Consider the following 15889-nt stretch of genomic DNA (forward strand, 5'->3'; position numbering starts at 1 on the left):
CCATGAGATTATAACCTCACCCTGCTGAGAATAAAGGAGGACCTCTCTGAGGTTTGCCTGCCATGTTCACTCTCTATTCCTAGCAATGGAAAAGTGGATAACTCATAGCAGGTTCTTATATTTATTGAATAAATGAATAAATGGATGTGAAAATATTAAGTTCCTACTAGGCATCAAACACTGTTCTAGGTTTTATTGATGAAGCAGTAAGCAAATTAGTGAGAAGAGACAGCAGTCAAATAAATAGATGTGGCAATAAATAAAACAAGCTTGGTTGGTGACATAACTAAGAACATAAATATTTTTGTTTTGCTCTTTATTTAGTTGAAGGATGACACACCATATGTGTCAGGAATATTCCATTTACTCCTAGGTAATTCAACCTATGGTGGCTTTAAGTTGCAAATACAGTTTTAACCCAGAAACTAAGTGACCAATTCAAAGTGATGACTGAAACTTTAAATGTGACTCAGCATTAAGTCTTCTCTGCCTCCCTTGGAACAGCTTCAGGTTGAAGGCAAAGTCCTGATCCCTCTGTTCTCCCTACCTCCCATCCTCTAATCCTTTGTAGCTATTTTGTTCTTGACTCAGATGAAAGTAAAAACTACCAAAGCCAAGAAATAAGGGTCTGTGGAATATTATTGGGACTACAGTGAAATGAGTAAGCTACTTGCCTCAGGCACAAAATTTAACCAAAAAACTCAGGAATCAAGATAAATAACACTTAATGAAATCTTAGATATTAATTGTAACACTGATACTAAATATTATGCTAATATTAATGGGAAATTATTTTAACAAAATATTTTTAAACCAAAAATAATTTTTAAATATCCACAATGAACAAAATATCAAAATTTTAAATAAAGACAGGATTGATGACAGTGCCTTGGTGAGCCATACTGGAGCCTGTGGTAAAAGGAAAATTATCAGTAATACTAAGTCAGGGCAGTGAGTCTTGTGAATGCTGGATGGATTTTAGACATATCTTGTAGGTAGACTGGTGATTGACTATATGTGACAAGATGCACAGTCACTCCAAATATTGGGAAAGGAACATAGGAGGATAAGTAGGTTTGGTAATTTCTGAAAGTTAATTCAGAAAAAAATAATGGCCAAATTGCAATTATGGCACCTGAAAATGTTTCATCTGATCATGATGTCCAAAACAGCCTTGATATATGGATGTGGAGTTTATGATAATATCCTTAAAAGCATTAATTGCTCTGTTACCCTCAATAGACCCTAAAGGGAGAATATTCAATGGAGGCAATTCTTTGAGATCTGGTGGGAAGAAGTAAGAGGGGCCGCCAAAACAATGGAATCCAATTACAAAGCTTCTGGGAGTCCACTCTGATTCAGACTAAAAAGCAGATTAAAAAACAGACTAGCTAAAGAAATAAATGCACTACAAGTCCTTACAATTATTTCCCATTCACACTGTTTCATTCAATCAACCTTTTGATGAAAATCAAACAAGAAACAGGTTGAGGTTATCACCTTTGGAACAGGTTGAGAGTTTAGGCATTTGTGTTGCAGATTAAGGGCAGATAAAAATCAACTGACTGGACAGTTTTTTTTGTTTTTGTTTTTATTTTTTAACATTACAGGAGTCTAACTAAACCTTTTGCCAAGACTCTCCTATTAATAAGTAGTGAGATAGCCATGGCTGTGATACATTGTGCTGCAAAACTTTTAAACAAGATTTCTCTCTCACAACCAAAGAAAAATCTCAATACTCTAACATTATAATACCTTGTTATAAACAATGCTAACAGGAGCACACCCTTTAGGAGAGTTAGTTACAATGTGCAGTAAAGTACTAAAGGAATTTACCAAATTTATAGACAAGATATATGATAATAGATTAAATTTATGGAAATCGTGTAAAGAATTCTGTTTTACAGAACTTGATTTGAAGCCATTTACCTAATAACTATTAGGTAACAGAAGCTCTCACTCATCGATGATACATCTAGTTAATTACAACAAAAATTCATGCAGAAACCATAAATTAGGGTATACTGGGGAAGAGATATATATTTCAAAATGAGATAAAATCAACATTTTATTTTTTTAATTTTTTAATATGAAATTTATTGTCAAATTGATAAAATCAACATTTTAGAACACCAGTTTCAGAAATTATTTGATATTTGATTTTTTACTTTGCAATTTTTATAGATTATATAAATTAATCTATAAATGATCACAAATTTGCCTTGATGTGTAATATGTAATCACAGAGCCAAAAATAATTGATAATTTTATCAAAGGCTAATTTTGATCATGGTTTCTTTAAATTCTCATAATTGAGAAGCTGTGACTAACAACTTTTAGTTCTTTGCTCTATATCTCTAGGGATATAAAGTCTCAAAATAATTAAAACAGTCAAATAAAACCTCTTTAAGTATTTTAATTCGTTCTATTAGCATTTGATTTTGAACCATAGATTTTAATTCACCATACACATTAATTAACTAACCACAGAGATGAATTCACTGATGAATTATTTCTTTGGAAACTAACTGTTTTGCTTATATTTCATATACCTGCATTAAAAGCAATTTTCCAAAAGAACCACTAGCTTTTTTGAACAATTTTTCTGTGTTAATCTCTGTATCATAATGTTTTTTAGATTGTCTTCTCAATTTAAATATTTTCAGGTTATGAATAATAAATTATATGTGAGGCAACTAGAACTGATTCTCATTGATTCAAAAGCAATTTACTTCTCAGTATATATATAAAATATATAAAGGGCACTTTAAGAATGGAAAATTTTCAACTCATAAATATATATAACTAAGATGAAATATTATCACAGGATTGTAGCAAACAGTTGAACTTGAAAAATTCAACACAATCATGTACAAATTACGAAAGATATTAGCATTTAAGAAAAAATTCAACTCCTCTAAAGGAGAATGTTCTAGAAACTTCTTTTTGTAAACAGGAAAGCAAAAAACAAAATCCACACTATCTTAGATATTCTGGCCAGTGAAATAAGATGTGAAATAGAAATAAGAAGCAGAACTGTTGAATGAGGGAGAAAAAATTATTGTTTGCAAACTATTCAGAAATTCATTAATTCAGTATCTTTATTTTGATAGTTCCAGGTACTGTTCTAGGTGCTGGGAATAAAACGATAAATCAAACATATAAGTTCTAAGATCCTCCCCATCTTTAAGTTTCTCTATTCAGTGATTTATTATTACTTCTCCACTAAGTGCCACGCTGCTCTAAAGGACCTCAGAATGATTAAAGAGAACAGTGACCAAAAATAATAGGGGCATAAACAACACTGAACATTATTTGTCTTGCACATAAAAGTCCAGACACATCTGCTTAGGTCTGTAAATGAAACTCTGCTCAACAAAGTCCTAAGAACCCAGATTGTTTCCAGTTTACTGCCTGGTCATCCCCATAAATAACCTTCTTTTTTCATGGTCCTAGAACTCTAGCTATTCACATAAATTTCAAGGAGTAAGATGGAGGAAGAAGGGAAGAAAAAAACAGAAATCACAAGTCTACAGTCTTGAAAAAAAAAAAAAATCCCAGAAGCAGCCACGTCATGTTTCTTGTGAGCTTCCCATTCTTCCCATTCATCAGAATTTAGCTACATGGCTTTGCTTGCCTGAAAAAGAGACTGGAAAATGTAATTTTTCCTTTTTTTTTTGTATTTCCTTATAGACCAGCTAGGAGTCTACCAAAAAGGAAAAAAAAATGACGATTGTAATTCAGAGAAAGTGGGTTACTGGGGCAGAAAACTAGAGTCTCATTCAAATAAGGCAATCATAAAATCATCTTAACATGGACCTCTGGGATGGAGTACAATGCTTCCCGCCTCCTAATACAACTGAAAATATAAACTAAAATCTCTAAAGTTTTGGGCTACCCTATTTGTCTGCTAAAGAAAGAAGTCTATGAATAGCCACTGGATATGAGAGGAGATGTGAAGAAAGGAAAAGATATTAACAGTCATCTTCCACAAAGCTGTGATTCTTTAAATTTTGTCAAACTAGCTACAGTAAGTATTAGAAACTTCTTTGAACACCCTAAGTAGGTAATCAGAGAATGCAGGTCAAAAATACACTGCTTATAACTTCTGAGTGATTGCTGAACTACATGGTCGTCAAATCTATTTTTCACCACCTTCATAAGGAATGTGGGTTGCATCATTCTAAACTGGCATGATTTAAAAACACCTTGTACAAAAGCAGTAGTACTAAAATGAGTTGCTTGTCTGTGATTCTGTTTACCATGATTACATGGTAAAGTGGATATGGATGTGTTCTACAGGAGGGACTATATCTAAGTGAAATGGTTTTCTCAGAGAGTAAAACTTTAGAACAAGACTATTCATTCTGAATGATCTGGAATGAAAGAACCCAATAACTTCTAACACTATCTAGGCTTGTGTTTACAGTCAACTAAGATTTCTTTTAGTGACATTCCAGCTTGAGTGCAAACCATTGATAATTTTATAAAATGAACCTGAAACCTTTCAAAGGACAAACTCAAGTTTCCCATCATAGAGTTTTGTATATCAGATCAAGTGTGTGAGTTTATTAAGGTATTTTCCATTGCCAGAAAAGGTTTTCTTTATCCACTAAAACCCCACTCAAATGGGTATCAAATGTCTGGTGTGTCCTGTCACACGATATAATTTAAGTCTGAAAATGTCCATGATTTGTTTTAAGGAAAAAGTTAAAATCTTTCTCAATGGAAGCAACAGAGTATATCACTGATAAGGTGAAGGTGATCCAGTAAAGGGTCATGACTTAGCCCTTTGTGAGCAATGGAAAAAAGAACAACAAAAAAATACCTTGTCTGCTCCCATGTTATATAGCATCAATAATCGAACCTGTTTTAATGTTAACACGTCAAATTTTAAGCTCTGAACCCAACCCTTCCATATACACAGTACTGAGTAGCCACGGTGGGCTCTCCCATTCAGTGTAATCATGATAGAGCTATTTAACAATTATGTGCAACCATGTACTAACTACTGAGAGAGACAAAATAAATGTGTAACATATAATCCGTATTTTTTTAAAAAAAATTTAACGTTTATTTATTTTTGAGACAGAGAGAGACAGAGCATGAACAGGGGAGGGTCAGAAAGAGAGAGGGAGACACAGAATCTGTAACAGGCTCCAGGCTCTGAGCTGTCAGCACAGAGCCCAATGCGGGGCTTGAACTCACAGACCGCGAGATCATGACCTGAGCTGAAGTCGGACTTTGAACCGACAGAGCCACCCAGGTGCCCCTAATCCGTATTTTTAAAGAGCTAACAGTTCAGGAGGGGAAGGAGTATAACCAGAATATACTGAATATATACAGTACATTCTATACAGAATATACTTCTGTAAGCTTGTGACCTCAGAAATATAAGAATTCTGACTCAAAATCCCTATGACCAATGTAACAGTAAAAGGCTAAAATGAAGGAAAAATCACATTTTAGAAGAAATAAGAAAACTCATAAGATGAAGGTGGCATTTGAAAAATATCTCGTACACTAGGCAGACACAGTAAGAAGGGCTTTAGGGAGGTGCTGTGAGATGGGGAACTGAGGGCTCTGTTTAAGATATACTAACTTGTTGGGGCACCTGGATGGCTCAGTCGGTTAGGCGTCTGACTCTCGGTTTCGACTCTGGCCATGATCTCCCGGTTTCATGAGTTCAAGCCCCACATCGGGCTCCAGGCTGACAGTGCAGAGCCTGCTTGGGATTCTCATTCTCATTCTCTCTCTCTCTCTCTCTCTCTCTCTCTCCCTGCCCCTCCCCCACATGTGCTATCTCTGTCTCTCTCAAAATAAATGAATAAACTTAAAACAATTTATAAAAAACAAAGATATACTAAGTTGTCAGTTGCTTGGCACACACAGTAAGAGTAGAAGCACAGTGAAGAAAGGACGGACAGATGAGGAGTTACCCTACATGTGAAGGGCACTGATGAGGGTGTGAGGAAAGCTACTTAATTTATAATTATGAGGTAGCCATTATAGATTTTTATGAAGAGGAAGTCATGACAGATCTGGACTTTTAGGAGAAAAATCTGGCAGCAGGGTGTCAGGCAGAATGGATAGAAAGGACTCAAAGGCCATTGCCATTAACCACATGCTACAACACCAGGAGCATCCTGGTTATTTATGTAGAACTGAGATAGGTGAGAAAAAGGCAGTATTCACCTTTACCAAATCTCTTATCTTTGGGAAGATGGCTTCCAAGCTCTGCATTCTAATTCAAGTTTTCTTCATTAGAAACCTCTCCAGATAAATCTTTTCTAACCTCCATTATTTCTGCTCCTGGGAGGAGAATATATATCTGTCCACATTTAAATGTTACATTTCCTAAGAGCAACTAAGATAAAGGGGGCTGTTGGCAGTGAGAGTGGATCTTACCTCATCAAAAAAAAAAAAAAATGCTGCAAATTCATTCAGGAGAATCAAGTCTGACCAGGAAATATCTGAAAGGCAAGTTATTTTCTCTATTCAACAAAAAGAGGAACGTTAAGAGACGGAGCAGAAATATTCTGTGACTGTGAATTGGATCAGGTGGTTTAAATTCCAAAGTACTTAAACACAAGCTATTTCAACAACAGCAGCATTTTTAAAATTATGTAATTCTATAGTGAAAAAGGGGGGCCTTGGAGGACAGAGTTTTCCCTTGAGTCTTGTAAAAATGATAAATACATCAAGCAAGGAGAATAGAATTGTTCTGTCTCTGAAAATTGGCATGTAGGTGTTTAGCTTCTGTAAGGTTGTGACCTCAGATCATTTACTAGAAATTACAACTTCACAGCATCTTCAAGAGACTGAAACACAATAACACACTTTTCCTTTAAAAAAAAAAAGATTTTATTTTTGAGTAATCTCCACAACCAACATAGGGCTAGAACTTACAACCCCGAGATCAAGAGTCAATACACTCTACAGACCGAGCCAGCCAGGCACCCCCACACTTTTCCTTTTTTTATGTGAAATGTGTATGAAACAGATATGTGTTTTGGATATATGAAGGAAAGTTTAGACTTTTTTTTTTAAGTCAGAGAACACAAACAAAATATGCAGCAAGGATTATTAAATCAAATCTGATGGAGAATAATGATTTATTTTATCTTCTCTAGACAACCCACTTTCCAAAATTTTATTACTTTCCATGACAACTGTATTTAGCTGAACGTAATGTAAGCTTTTTCAAGCTAAAAGAATTACAGCTGCTTTCTTTAGACAACATCAACAAAATCTGATGGAAGAACTAGAAAAAAAGGGCACATGAGTGTGTGTTCTCTTGTTTGTGATGATACCAAGTTGCTTAGTAATTACATGACAGGCAACTGAATTTGCTATTGGCCTGGGATGAACCAACAATGGATTTGATGACACATTTAACTAATCTGGATTGGTAATTTTCATGTTTCTCTATGTAGTTACTTGAAGAAAATAATAAAAATATAGTGCAATATTTACTGATCATGTCAAAACTACTTGAAAATTTCAGTAAGAAAGATAAGAAAATTAAAAAGGCTAATGGCTTTTGTAGGTTTAAGTAAAAAGGCAGTTCATATGTAAATGACACTGGGAGGAAAAGATGAAACAACATGTGGCTCATGCAACATAAGAACTTTGGATCCAGTCTAGAAGCTTGCGTTTTGTTCTCATAATGACAGTCAGCTGAGGCCAGGCAGGGATAAAATACTGGACTCTGTCACTAGCCATAAAGCTTTTCTTTCAGAGTTCTCATGCTTCCTTCAGAGTTCCTGAATTAATAGAGCTTTGTTTCTATTCAGACAAAGTTGTAAAACTGCCTGAAGATAACAGTTCTCTCAGAGTGAAGGGAGGAGAATCCTCCTTCTGGAATTACGTGATGTGTTCAATTATTTGTACAAAAGGGAAATACCTATCTTTTACTTCTCTTCTAATATAGAAGGTTAAGAAAGTATCACAAACCAAGAATTAGTTCATAAATTTATTACTAATATTATTTTCTAGGTCTAAAGTCAATCACAACCCCTCTCATTCTGCCATGCACGCAACTGAAAAGAGAAAGAGGGAGAGAGAAAAATACATGCACATTGACCCAGGAAGGAAACTTCAACACAACCAAAGCTTTGGGTTATTTCACACCTCTTCTTTGGAGTGGAAAAGATCAAATATCTAGGTTTAATTAATTTCAGAGGGTTCATAGGATAATGCTTCTTAGTTGCCATTATGTCATGCATTCCACTTCTATTCTGTCAACCATTGTACTAAGTACTTTACATGTGTGACTTCATTTAATCTCTGCAATAACCTTACAAGCTAATGTGCACCCATTTTACAGATTAAGAATATTAGGCTTAGATAGGATAAGACAAGAGCCAAAATTTCAACTTGGATTTGTTTGACTCGTATTCCAAATGCCATTAGCCATGACGCTTTCACAGAATGCATACCTTAATCAGTTTTGCATACTGATCATTGCTCATGGCTCCTAGTAGTTTATTTCATCAGCAATTCATTATTCATCTCACTTGCCATCTGAAATTATTTTTCTGTAATTATTCACAGGCAAAAAAAAGAGACTTTTTCCTATGATTGCTAACACTGGACATATTGCCTCTGACCAGCAGTCAAAGGAAAACACCTGGGCTTTGCTTAGCCCCAGTCCAAATGTGAAAAATGTTTTTAATCCCCAGCAGAATTAGTCATAACCATAAATGGCATAGCCCATGAATTCTTAATGAATGAATCAATAGATAGATAGGTAGATAAAGAAAAAGAAGGCAGGAAGCAAGTGAACAAGCAAGTTGCCATTGTTTCATTAGGGAAAAAATCAGCAAGATTTAATACTGTGATTGCCTCCATCCAATCAAACATCATAGATTCACTGTTAGTCATTTGTGTTCTCCTCCATTTACTTGACTTTCCGTTCATACACTGGGTAGAGTGCATCGTTATAGCCGTGTACAATGAGATGGAGAAGAAAAGCCTCAGGTTTCACACTCTCTCACATGCATAAAACTTTTCTTGTCAACTCTGGGGAAACTGGGAATTGGCCCAAAACTTTTGTTATCAATCTGTCACTTAGATCATCATTCATATGTGGTCCATGGAGATTGAATCACTAGATATTTAGTTTAGAAATGTCCTTTCATTACATAAGAACACACAAGTAGTTCAGAAATTAAGTTTTTATTGTCCTAATACTTTTTAGCTCTGGAAATATTCCCATCAATGTAAAAACATATAGATATGTACCAAGTCCCCATAGAACCAATCATTAAAAGAACAGATCTAATATGGAAATTATTCATTCATATTCCTTCTAACATTTATATTTGTTGATTGATACATAAATTAGAGCATGTGTAAAAAAATAATCCTAGAATGTTTAACTATTTACATTCTACCAGAATATTTCCTCCATTTGGAATTTTTCTAAAGATAGTCATAAATTTTGACACCTCAATTTTGTTAGTGCTTATAGAAATAGCAAGACCATATTTCATTTTATTTTGACAGGGACAATACAATATTATATGTTACTGGATATAATTAAAATTTTTTTTTCTATTATGTACCAAAAATCTTAGAAGTGCATGTAAAGGTAAAGAGTATATCCTTTATTTATCTCATCGCTGCCAGCATTTCCCTTTGTGAGTGAAAAATTGTCTTTTCTTCTCTTGTCAAATAACAATGGAAGCAGTATTAGTCACAGTTTGCATGGAAATCTGCCAATAAAAGAAAGCTAAGTAACATTTCTCTCCAAGTCTAATAAAAATGTCCTGTGGCCTTTTGTGGGGATATAAAGTATGACTCAAGATACCAGCCAAAACAAAGCAAAACTGGAGGAAAGAAAAGAGACAGTAATGTCTCACTTTTTCTGTACCACTTACAAGTACCTAAAGCTATGTTGAAGAATAAGAGAAATGTTACTTCAGTGTCTCTGTCAATCCTCTCTTGAGCTTGGAAAAGGAAAGAAAACCTCCTTCCCCATCATAAGTGTACAAAAGAGGAGTCTTGCTGGTAAGGTTAGCATCTGTCAATATCAGGCCTGGTACAATAGCCAAGCTGCTCTTTGAATTGTTTGCTTAATGAGATCTCCCAGTGAATAGAGTGTATCTGCAGCTTGGGGTTTCACAAGAGACACAATACTGCATATGGATTATTTTAGATAGGAAGGAGGTTATTTTCAGCAAGCAAGTGAGAAATAGAAAGTGAGAAACAGAAGCTTTATTATTATAATTTGAGTGTTTGCATTGAAAATGATTGAAATAGTTTTCTATACATAGTCTATAGGCTTGAAAATTCATATATTTTATCCCAATCATCTCATTTTTCTCTGGAACATTCTTATTTATACTGGCTTCCATTCATTGTTTGTGTTCCATTTGTGGACCACTGCTATAGAATTTTAATGAGTTCCATGTTAAACACCTATTAAAATTCATTCTTTCAGAGTCATTCTGTAGGGAGCAAGCCCATACGTACTCTCTGAGTTTACTAATATTCCCTACTACAAACGAAAATAATTGATTCTACTTTTTAAGAGTAATTCCAAGAAACATAAAACAACTACTTTGGCCTACTGAAAACTCCATATTCAGTTCCAAATGCTCAACTTCTGCCATTAATTACAACTGCTATAATTTATTATGCACTTGTATGACAGGTAATCTGATGTGCCCCATTTAAACTTGCCAACAACCTGCAAGAGAGGTATTACTTTCTCTTATACAGATGGGAAAACTGGGGACCAGAGAATTTGAGCATTTGCCTAAGGACATGCAGTTATAATTCCAACCTGGATCTCTTTTTCTGTACAACTCAGGCTCTCTCATTATACTACATCGTAGTTGCTTCACAATGTACATAAAATAGCTTTCTTTTTCTTCAAATATTTTATTTTATAGAACGGTTTCAGATTCATAGCAAAATGGAGATGAAGGTACAGAGATTTCCCATGTATCCCCTACCCTCTTACCCCCACACATTCACAACCTCTTACGTTATCAATATCCTCCAGAAGAGTGGTATATTTGTTACAACTGATGAACATACTTGACATATCATAATCACCCAAAGTCCCCAGTTTACACTTGGGTTCACTCTCGGTGTAGTACATAAGCTTAGACAGATGTATAATGACATGTATCTATCATTATAGTATCATAGAAAATGTTTTTACTGCCCTAGTTTTACATTTAGAGTTTCCTTAGTCTAATTTAAACTTTTTACTTAATCTAATCTAAAAACCAACTTTAGCTTTTTAAAAATAGCCTTGCACAAAATAATAGACATGTTTTTAGGAACCATTAAACCTATTATGGCTGAATTCAGAGAACAGCTAACACTGATCTTGTTTTCTTGGTCAGGCCTCAGAAATTTTGATTAACCACTTCAGAATGTCTTCCAGGAGCTTCTTATAAAAGTTTTTAACACGATCACTTGCATTTGTTAATTTGTTTTCAGTCTCAAAATCTCTAAATGTCACACCTGGACTATGAAAAGGCTTGGACTTTGTGACATAAATCTTACACCCAGAGTTTCCTTAGTCTAATTTAAACTTTTTACTTAACCTCAGCTCAAAGTTGACTTCAGCTCAAAGTTTGTGGGTGTGAGCCCTGCGTCAGTCTGTGCTGACAGCTCAGAGCCCTGAGCCTGCTTTGGATTCTGTGTCTCCCTTTTCTCTGACCCCTCCCTGTTCATGCTCTGTCTCTCAAAAATGAATAAACGTTAAAATTTTTTTCATTAAAAAAAAAGAGCCATGCATTTCTCATATGTTCTCCCATTTCACAAATGGAAATAACAGTATTATTTTTACCAAAGGCTTTACAATGATTAAAATGGATGTTCTGAAGCCTACTAGTACTTCTGTGAGCTGTCTGTATAATCCTTTTCTCAAGTCTGTGTTCACTATCATCAATTGATAACTTGAAATTGGCTGTGGTGGGAGCATTTACACCATGGAAATGGATGATGACTACAAATCTAGTTGGTTCGCCCTGTCCCCTACTACAAGTTGGTAAACATTTACCAATACAACACTGATGAAGTGCAGTTACACTTCATCATCGTCATCAGTGGATATGAAGTGCACCATCATTCCTCCAGGTACAGGGAGTATTGTCTGTTGATGGCTTTCAGCCATACCCCTCTTTGAACTGCCCTTAGCTACAGGAAGTTGCCCACACAAGATTATGACTCTTCTCCATTGGATAGCCTGGTTGACACGGGGTACAAAGACCTGAGCCTCAAAAAGCCATTCCAGTTCCAGAGCCTCATGTGGGATCAGCTAAGGCTGCTGGTTCAACTGCATCACAGTGTAGCCTCTCCTTTTGCCCTGGTCCTACTGCCCTCTCTCTCTTACAGGTATTGCTCCTGAGAGTGAGCCCCCAAAACTGCACAAAAATCTCAGTGTCTATTTCACAGAGAATCTGATCTGAGACATCAATGTAACATTACCTGGTACATAGGAAGTGCTCAATACATGCTAACTGTTAATAATATATTAGTCACCATTCCTTCACTGTAGCTTAGTTCCTAATCTAGTTGTAAGAGATAAGGGAAAATGGTCTTAGGTATCTTTCCTCTTTTTAAGTTTTTTTTATGATTTATTTTATTTTATTATTTTTTTAATGTTTATTTATTATTGAGAGACAGAAACAGAGCATGAGCATGAGCATGAGCATGAGAGGGGCAGAGAGAGGAGGAGACACAGAATCCGAAGCAGGCTCCAGGCTCCGAGCTGTCAGCACAGAGTCCGACGTGGGGCTCGAACCCATGAACCGTGAGATCATGACCTGAGCCAAAGTCGGATGCTTAACCAACTGAACCACCCAGACGCCCCATCCTCTTTTTAAGTTTTTTAAAAAGAGTCTGCTATGGACAAACACAAAACAGAAACAAAATAATCATTGTCTATAATCTTAGTTAACTCTTCAAAATGCTGGATCTGAATGAAGCATATACATTTGGGGCAAGTAAACACTTAGAAATTGAATGGATTCCTTAGGGATTTTATATAGAAAAAAAACTCTTCAAGTGTCAGAAAAAAATGGTAACATATGACTAAGCTAATAAAAGGATTTTAGAAGTTCATCAAATTTAGATTGCTAAACGTTAAGCATATGGAACTTCTAAGGTATTGCACTCAGAAGTCTTTAATTGTAATATGAATGCAAATTTCATAACACCACAGTTCCAAGAAGGATTACTAAGGGGTTGTTTCTTCAGTAATCTGATTAACCAATAAAAGCCTTCTTTGGTCAATTTCAAAGACAAAAATGGAATCTGATGGTCACATTATTCCCCTCCTGAGACTGTGCAGGACCAAAGCATAATGCATCTCTAGGGAGAATTCAATGCAAACCATAGCTCAAAAACATCGGGAAGCCATTCACAGCCAACCAGTAAAATAATATTCTGTGTACATTCTTGGTTATGCATGAATATCATGATGACTACTAAGGGATTAATTATGTTATTTAGAATCATAATATTTCCTAGAACCCTGTGAGGAACTTAACAAAATTAAGTCATAATAATTCACATACTGGTTATATATTAAAATATCTCTATTAGAAAGACCATTTTTAAAAATTTCCATGCATTGAGAAATCACATTAAAGGAATATTGTTTGGTATCCAATTTCTAGTATGGAATTCAGGCTCAGTTAACAATATAATGGCTACATGCTATTATAGGAGGATACAGTCTTGATTTTTTCCTTTTTATTTGTTGACTTATTAATTTACTCAGACAATACATTTACTCTGAATACATTACAGAAGGCCCTGAGAATAATGAGATAAATGAGAAAGGTTATCCCTATTAAAGATCCCATAGTTTTATAGAAGACACACATACATAAAATAAATGCAATTCCAAGTAGAGGTAATTTAGTAGATTTCTTCCCATCGTGTTTTACTTGCCTTTTGTAGATAATATCACACTGCTCCCCTAGAACCTTTATCTCCATTAGCCTTCCCTGCCTCCTCTGTTAAGGGGAGTTACAAACTATACCTCCAGACACATTAGTCTCAAACTGAGTCTATCAGAGGCCTAGCATGGATTACCCCAACCAAGGTTTCCTGCCTTTTGGATCTGTAAGGATATGAATGGGAGGCTACAGGAAGTTATTTTCCTAGTACGTGAATAATAAAGTCAAGGCAAAAGGAGATGAAATTGGTCCCATGCTTACGTCCATAAGATGCTAAGAGCTGGTTTCTATTGCTGATCCTGGAAGCAATCTGGGTATCTTTTCAAAATAAACTGGGATCAAGTTTCTCTCAATCTCAACAAAACTGCTCATTATTCAGGTACCACGAGTGGCTCCAGGTTTTGTGGGGCCTGAAACTTATACCATTTGGGAGTTCTCTTAGAAAAAGAATACAAAGGGCACCTGGGTGGCTCAGTCGGTGAAGTGTCCGACTTCGGTTCAGGTCATGATCTCATGGTTCATGAGTTGAGCCTTGCATCGGGCTCTGTGCTGTCAGCTCAGAGCCTGGAGCCTGCTTCGGATTCCGTGTCTCCCTCTATCTCTGTCCCTTTGACACTCGTGCTCTGTCTCTATCTCAAAAATAAATAAACATTTAAAAAATTAAAAATAAATAAAAAGAATACAAAATTATAAATGCACAACCAGGGAAAAACATGGTTATTCAAATGAGAAGGAAAATACAAAAGTTACTGGCTCCCTGGAAGGTTACCTCTTTGATAATTTACCAGACATTGCTTACACAGAATTGCTTCCTACATGCAAACTGGCCTTCCTTCCCACATAGAACTCTACAACATCTGACAACTCCTAGGACTGAGCCATGTGCAAGTGAGGGGCCCTAAAGTTCAGGCTTCACTAGTTTCAAGGTAAATCTGCCTCTAGCAGCACATGTGTCTAAAGTACAGTGGGATAATAAAGAGAGAAAAGGCAACCCTGGGAACTGGGAAAGCTTTCTCACAGAGGTGAGCATTCACAGGATAACTGGCTTTTTACAGCAAGGGAGGTAGGTGGGGCCAAGGTTGTGTGAATTCTCTGCAATATGTTGTGGTGTCAAGGAATAATAGTTGAGAGAATCCCTCTCCATATAATCCTAGAATGTGCCTATTATTTGATTTTCCTTCCCCTCTCTGCTCTTCCTCCTCCTCTTTACTTCCTTGGCCTTTGAGCTTCTAGGAGGCAGGGTACTTCAAAGCCCTGCTTTCAGAATTTTTACATACAGCATATGCTTGCTATTTTTGAGATATTTCACCAAATCACAATATTTTGTCCTTGTCTTTAAATTAAACATAACATGGGGCACCTGGGGGGCTCAGTCGGGTAAGCATCCGATTTCAGCTCAGGTCATGATATCATGGCTTGTGAGTTCGAGCCCTGCGTTGGGCTTTGTGCTGACAGCTCAAAGTCTGAAACCTGCTTCAGATTCTGTGTCTCCCTCTCTCTCTGCCCTTCCCCCTCTCATGCTCACTCTGTCTCTCAAAAATAAATAAACATTAAAATAAACATCACATTCAAAAAAGGAGAGGAAAAGAGGAGCAGAACAACAGCAAATAACAAGGCTTTTCTCTTTTACATCAAGACCCTTAAGACATTAGGAAGCTTAACAAGAATACCAAATGCTATCTTTTCCATATAGTAACTATGTCACCAAAATTTCATCAAATGGTGCTGGAATGGAGTGGGGTGGAAAGCCAGAGAAAAATTTTTAAGTGGAAGAAAACGACACTCCAATATTTTTTAAAAAATTAAAATCAAGTAAGTTCAACTTTTCACAGAGTTTACACAAGAATTCTAACATGGAAAAAGAATGGGAGTCCAAACTCTGCTAACCATCCACTCTCTTTTCCTGATTCCACAAAACAAAACAAAACAAAACAAAACAAAACAAAACAAAACAAAAC

General features: G+C 35.8%; 1 protein-coding gene across 5 annotated transcripts in view; it reads right to left on the reverse strand.

Moving 5' to 3' along the window:
- Positions 1 to 15889, reverse strand: part of ANGPT1 (angiopoietin 1) — a 245140-nt gene that overhangs the window by 163872 nt on the left and 65379 nt on the right. The window lies entirely within an intron of this gene.

This window comes from Herpailurus yagouaroundi, unplaced genomic scaffold (assembly GCF_014898765.1).
Source record: "Herpailurus yagouaroundi ecotype Mexico unplaced genomic scaffold, PumYag 186, whole genome shotgun sequence".
Taxonomy (NCBI): domain Eukaryota; kingdom Metazoa; phylum Chordata; class Mammalia; order Carnivora; family Felidae; genus Herpailurus; species Herpailurus yagouaroundi.